Source organism: Tetrao urogallus (genome assembly GCF_951394365.1).
Source record: "Tetrao urogallus genome assembly, chromosome: 1".
NCBI classification, from domain to species: Eukaryota; Metazoa; Chordata; class Aves; order Galliformes; family Phasianidae; genus Tetrao; species Tetrao urogallus.
The window spans coordinates 7646719-7654469 of record NC_136813.1 but is presented as its reverse complement, the minus strand read 5'-3'; positions in this window follow the sequence as shown (position 1 = coordinate 7654469).

Below are 7751 nucleotides of genomic sequence, written 5' to 3'. Positions count from 1 at the left end.
TCAGTGCACAGAGCCCCTACCGGCTCCTAGAAACACGACGATCCGGATAAAATCACATGGAGCAGGGATTAGTCATGCCTCTGCTCATCAAGGGGTGAGCAGAGCTCCTGCCCAGCACACGGACAGCAGGGGATCGGAGGTGCAGGGCTGGTTTTTCAGTTCAGCGTGCAGAAGTGGCTTCACGAAACAAAATCTGTACTTGGATCTATATTCCCCAGGTGCCACGATTTAGCATGTCGGCACAAGTTCCAGGAAAATCCAATACTTCCTCAGCACAGCCAACCAGAGTTGTACCCGTATTTCAGGTTGTCATGTGTGCCTTTTACAGTGGTGTAGAAATTGACTTTTTAAATAATGAGTCTCAATCTATTTTCTTTTCTGTGCGCATTTTCCCTGCATTAATTTCCCCATTTCCTTTTTCAGCTTCACTTCTCCACAAAGGGAAAAGTGTCAAATATTTTACATTCTGTCATTTCCCCCCAAACCACAAACCAGGTGTTACACAGAGAACAGACTGATTGCTTCCCAGTCCTTTAACTGCATTACGATGTCAGCCTTATCCAGTCCTTTTTTTAATGGTGTCCTTCACCAGGTGTTCAAACAGGCTTGTGCCAGACTTGATACATCTGGATTGTGGCTGTGAGAGAGGAGCCAGCTCAAACCTTCCCTCTGTTTCCAAAGTCTCTGCGTTGCTATCAGCATCCTGCAGGCCTCCTACTCTCCCTAGCACCTTGCAATGCCTACTTCCAGACAGCCCACATATTTACATTTCCACCACTAGAATTGGGATTATCTCCATAGTGAGGCTGTGTGACCAGTTCTCATTGTGATCTACCTCATCCTCCTGTTCTTTCAGATGTTCCTGAATCCTTTCATTTATCACACACACGTTCAGAAAATGGAACTGAACACAGGGAGTGTGCAGCTGGGAGCCTCCCAGCATCCTAATATCCTTTGGGCATCCTAGTAGCTCTTCTAATTGCGTCTATCATTTCTGATGACAACTTCATGAAATGAAACATCTTCGTTTTCCCTCTGAGCATCACTAATTGGACTCACTGTTGTGGTTCACAATAAGGCGTTCCAAAACAGGAGTTGAGGGACAAAACAGAGACTGTCATCTTGTGATGCAACTATAGACTACATTCAGCTTCTGTAATCGATGCCTTCATTGATGGCATTTTGTCAGGAGTTACAGCAGACAGAGAAAGAACTGAACACACACATCTGGATGTGATTCACGCTCCTTTTAAAGGGTGATTGTTTGCCTGTCTTTCAATCTCTCTGCACTCAGAGCATCATTTCACAGTATCTTATATGACAGTCTGTCTTTTTCTTTCTTCTTGTGCAGTGCCTTGGTATGGTAAAACAATAGGAGCATAGCAAGCTCCTCTGATTCAGAAGCACTGGTGGATGCTTGTTCCCTGTAGGTGCCAGGATCACAGGACAGTATCTTTCTGTGAAATTAAGAGAGTGAGCTAATCAAATGTATTTGGGTGACTTCACATGCATGTGCAAGGAAACCAGTGCTAAAGTGATGTGAAAAATGAGTGGAACTTGCAGTACTCCACTTTGGGAGTAATTTGCCAGCAGCCTACAAATAAATCTGGTAGACAGGAACCCAGGGCTTATTTCTAGACAGAGTGCTTAGCAGTTAAAACTGGAGTCTGCTGAACTTTGCTACATAAATATACTTGTGTTTCTTTTTACCTATGAGGCATGGCAGTCAGATTTATTCATTTACATGAGATGAAGCTGTAAGAAGAGATTTAAAAACCAGACTGCTGGCCACTGATGATGCTGAACAAACCTGTCTGCAGGAAAGCCCAGAACGGTGTTTGGGAAGGAATGGTTTTTACATGTGGACTGTGTTCATTCCTTGGATGACAACATAACTCAAACAGCAGAGCCATATGTCTTTAGAAATGAATCACAGAATTTAGAAAGCAGAAGATCCTAAAACTAAGTAAACACAGTGGAAAGTACATTGTACAAGTAATATTCTCATTTTACGAAGGCTTGTTCTGTATAGGCAGACAGACCTTTCATTTTAGTGTTATGGGTTTTGAATCCCTCTGCTATTTGTACCTTGCAAAAAAAAATCTTTAGAGATGCAGTCATTCTGAAAATAATGTTTCCTACTTCTTTCCATAGAAAACTACAACAGATGCAAAAAGCACGTTCCCACTATTTGATAGAACAAATTCTCAGCTGCAAAACAGTATTTGTCAACACGGTCACCACGACTTGTGCATTTTCACCAGCAATGAACAAGAGCCTATGTGTCACACTCATATCTGCACTAGTAGAGGTGACCCACTGTCAGTGTCACCGCTGTTGAAATGTACTCACCCACTGTGCTCACATTCACTGCTGGGTTTCCAGAAACATTCAGCAAGTGTTGGTGAATGTCAATAGGTGCAAATTTTCTGCATGGAGGAATTCTGTGACACACCTCTGGTTCATACGCACTTCCATGTCTGACACCATTCTGTCAGACTGCCTCTCTGCTACCATCTGTCACACAAAACATAACAGAATATAGAGTGGGCTGGGTTGAAAGGGACCTCAAAGTTCATCTAGTTTTAACTCCCCTGCCACAGGCAGGGTCACCAGCCACTAGACCAGGCTGCCCAGAGCCACATCCAGCCTGGCCTTGAATGCCTCCAGGGATGGGGCATCCACAGCCTCCTTGGGCAACCTGTTCCACTGTGTCACCACCCTCTGGGTGAAAAACTTCCTCCTAATATCTAACCTAAACCTCCCCTGTCTCATTTTAAAACCACTCTCACTTGTGCTATCTCTATCCACCCTCATAAACAGCCATTTCCCAACGGGTGGTGGGAAGGTTCAACATCTACTGCAGTATCACCAACATCCACCTCTGACATCATGGGCCAACATAATAAAGTAGGAGGTGTTACTTTTGAAGCAGCCCTCATATAGCTAAGGAAAAGCAGTATCATTTTTTTGAAGGTATGGGAACACTCCAGGTCAGGAAATGTAACTGGATAATAGCCTGTACTTTCCTGGAAATCAGATGTATGTCTCTGCTGCTAAAATCTAGTTGGTTTAACAGACAGTTCAGAAAATTGTATTCAGTTTCCCAATCTAAGGACATAAGGTGAGAAAAATAAAGATTTATTTAGTCAGCAGCCAAGGAAAGAACTCAAACAAGACAACAATTACTCAGTGGGTTTTTATCTGAGGGCTGTATAAAGCTACTTGTGACAACATTTTTGTATGTAAAGTCCTAACCTTGCCCAAGAGAGACTTCCAAGAATTTGAATCTAGGTTACTCCTTCCACACTGAGGAAAGTGTCCTTTTCCCAAGGCCATATATTGACTGTTTTGTCTTACATCTTTCATTACAAACTCTGGAAGATGTCCATTTTTACCTTGATGCAGTACAAAATATTTTAGGTCATCAGAATTTGAGGCTGACTGAAGGGAACAGCAAAGTCAAGAGAATGGTGATCAGTGGTTCCAAGTCCAGCTGAAGGTCAGTAAGTAGTGATGTACCTCAGGGGTCAGTACTGGGTCCAGTCCTGTTTTGGAGTCTCCTCCTTGGAGATCTTACAGTGCCACATGGACATGGGCACCCTGCTGTAGGTGTGCCTGCTGGAGCAGGGGTTGGAGCAGACGGACCCAGAGGTCCCTTCCAACCTCAGCCATTCTGCGATTCTGTGACTCTATGAATTCATAAGATGGGACTGTCCTTGAGATTCTGTCTCTGAAATTTTAACTGCTGAATTCAAATTTTGAAATATTTGCTGCAAATACATCCTGCAAAACACAAGCTTCCATAGCACTTATTCACTTCAGCAACCCACACAGAACCATACTCCAAGGCTTCATCTGCCAATACCTTTTCGTTCCATTTACACTTCAATCTGCAGAAGGAAAGAGCATAACACTGGAATTAGATATGTATAATGAAATTGCGTTTGAGAAGTTTCTGAGATAACTCTGAGGACTAACTCAATCCAGCTCAGAGAGTAATTAGCTATGGCTGTAAAGTATGGGTCCTGAAGCACACGTTTCTTGTCCATGGCCCTGGTGCATAATATGTCAATTTAAGCACAGGAGACTAGTGTATCATTTGTCTCAGTCCTATTTCTACCCTACATTTTTACAAGTAACTTTGTAAAATTTAACGAGTTCCCATCCACTACATTAAAAGCAAACATATCAGAGTGCCAAAATACCAGACACACAAATTGTGACATCAGTACACAATATTACAAGCAGAAACACAAAAGTGAAGCCCCCCCCCCCCCCCCCCCCCCCCAATCTCTAGAAGGTATGAAAAGCAAAACTGCCTACAAAAAGTATTCTAACAGCATTCTGCAAAATCTATTTACTGCTTTGTGAGAGCCTCTTTACACAAGCATAAAAACATATGGAGATTCTGCATCACAGCCTGATGTAACAAGAATTGACCTCACTTGATGTGAGTGTGAGAGAGAATTACTATTTGAATATATTGAACATCTATTTCTCGTGAGCAAAAAAAAATAAGGTGTATATGCTGAAGATGCTTTGTTAGAGCTGATGAGAAGGGACAAGATTTGTCAAGGGAAGAACAAGACCAGGTGGGATCTGCCCAAGGGTGGTGAGGGAACTGGTAGAGATGATAGCCAAGCCATTTTCCATCATCTACCAATGTTCATGGTGTACTGGAGGGGTCCCAGAGGATTGGAGCCTTGCCAGCATGACATCCTTGTATGATCTGTGTAGTTCCCAGAGCTTCTCAAGAGAGAATACCCATTTAATGATATTCCTGAGGTCAGAAATGAAGGACAGAGTTGGATGAGAGAGAAGGAAGGCAGGAGCAAAGGTTTTAAAACCGACCCCAACACTACTTGGTAGTCTTCTCATTTACCTGAAGGTCTCAGTTGCCCTATGGCAATCATGACGACAGCTGAGACTGGACACAAGCCTCCAAGCCAGGCAGTTCTAGTTGTGGTTCCACACAGCTGGCTGTAATAGAAATGGGAAATTGGAACCTGTGAGAGTTTAATTATGTTTTTATTAGTTGAGTTGTATTTCCAGTTTATCTGTGGGATTTTTCCCAGTGTTGTGGAGAAAATCACACAGAAGTCACAAGGACCAACAAACTCACTTATCTCGATGAGGAACAGGAACATTGGTAACATTGTGGAGTTGGTAATTGGATAAAGCTCTATTTAATCTGACTTTAAATATAGGCCATGATCCATACACCTATTCATGCTATCTGCAGCAACATGAACAAAGATCAAATAGGGATGCTCTGGAGTGAGATTAAGGTTCAAATTCTGACCTTCATAGCACATCTGTGCTACACCTCATGGGCAGGTATGAAGCCAGCTGTAAGCACAGCACAGCCATCAATTTCCCCATCTGCTGCCCACATACAGTGAGTGACTGACATGTAACTTGTAGGATAAGCTGAAGCACTATACGTGACTCTGAGGCAGCCTACAAAACTCCCTGGCAGCCTACAAATTGATGCATAGACATGTAATTTTGGGTAAGTTTTTCAAAATCTGCACCTGTGTGTCACCTATAGAACCAGGACAGAAGTGCTTGTTTTCTCCATTCTTGGTGGTTTTGTCCTGGAGGATTGATTTTTTGATTCAGAGTTCAGCCCTAACTGTTGGGTGCATTTAAGGCCAGGAAAACTTTGTTTTCTGCCCAGTGGAAACACACTCAGTTCAAAAATGTTTCCAATCTTCTACCCAGGCAAAAAAAAAACTACCTTTGGAATCAGAGAACATGGACTGCAACAACAGCCTCAAGTCTCTGCACTGCAGATCACAGAACACAGAGAAGAAGTTCTTAATAGGAATACACTTAGAAGCATTTGCTCTGCTCTTGGAGCATCTAGTAAAACATGTACTGTTTACTAATGCTTCCTGCTTCTCTGTACCAGAAGAAAACAAAAGAAACATACCAATAAAAATCCAACAACAAAGTGCCTTCACATTACAAATACTCTGAACTTTCACTGTTCATATGCCACTTCCCTTCAAACCTTGGAGAAAACTTTTCACAAAAAGACTCAGGGCTTTTGCTCTATCATGTTTCATAGAGTCAAAAATCATCAAGGTTGGAAAAAACCTCTAAGATCATCGAGTCCAACCACCGCCCCATCACACCATGCCCTCTAAACCAAGTCCCTAAATGCCCCATCTGCCATTTTCTTGAACACCTCCAGGGATGGTGACTCCTGACTCCTCCACCTCCCTGCACAGTCTGTTGCAATGCATTACCATTCCTTCTGAGAAGAATTTTTTCCTGTTATCCAATATCAAATACCTCAAGGGAAAGAGGGGGATAGGAAGGAGCCAGAAGAAGGCAGATGCAGAAACTACAGGCAGGAAGAGCTCAATGCTGCAGCACTTCTCCCTACATGTATCTCACAAGTACTTGCATATATGATATTCCTTTCTCCTTTGCCTGGAAGAAATCTCCATACACTAAAAATTAAAAAAGAAACAAGCTTTTTACAGGGCAAAATTTAAGCTAATCAACAGAAAAGCAATTACTGCTCCTAGTGGTAGGGCTGTCTTGCTGGGTTAGGTATTTTTCATTAAATCTCATTTGTAATGTGCCATAACATCTATGCTATTTCCAGCTTCAACCTGTTACTGATGGAGCCTTGACAGAAACAGTACTAGAGGAATAGTGAAGAAGACAACAAGGGAGTATAATATGCTTAACTTCTTTGATCAATTTCTCCATGCAGGATTTGTCAGCCTCTCCAGGACCTGAAATTTACCTGAAACCAAAAATCATATGTAGGCACTCCTGATGTTTCGTGAAGCCAGATCCTAATCTGACTGTCAAGTTATCAAATTTTAACAGCAATTTTTCATCAATATTGAATAATTTTGATTTGATTCTCTCTTTCCTTTGTCCTTCTCCCAGTTTGTAGGAATAGTGTTCATGATGGAGATGTGAAATAATTTTTCATTTCTGGGGAAAAAAAAGTATTACCTGCAGCCCAAGTTACTCATCTGTATTTTATCTGAGCAAAAAGACTATGATAGTCCATTTTCAGCCAAAAATCAACAATCTTGAAAAATACTATCATGTCTCATGTCTTCCTGCTTAGTCATCCTGCATGCTGCCATTTGACTGGGTTTACAGCAAAACAAAGAACAAAAAAAAAAAAAAAAAAAAAAAAAAAAAGTGTGTTGCATTAGGATCTGTACCAGTGTCAGCAAGAGGAGCCAAAGAAAAAATGACTCATGCTGGGAAGAATTCCACCTGTTCCCATCCAAATTGCTTTTCCCCATCAGTCTGGAAACAGCTGATGCACTGGTTCCCATGGGAATATTTTAACCTTGAGTAATATGCTCACTTAAATTCCTGAGTCTGTCTTATTTCCATTTGTTTGCATAAAGTGCTACCTTCTAACCAGAGTGAAGCCCTCCCTCCCCCCCCCCCCCCCCCCCCCTCCCCCCACCCAACTTCAGCTCTGCTCTGATTTGTAAAGGAAATTAAGAATAACTAATGTAAGAAAGGCATTCCTATCACGAGAGCTGGAAAAGCCATTTCAAAGCTTTTCTGTGAAAGAGGTTTCAGTGGGAAACAGAAACAAGTGGAAACAAATTAATTTGCTAGAAGATGAATTACTAAAACCCATGAAAATGAAACAAAGCCATGCCACATGAAGAAAAGTTCACAAGATGACCATGATGACGGCCTAGAATGCATTATCTAGAGATATTTTACAAGTACTTGTTCCAGTCATTAAGAAT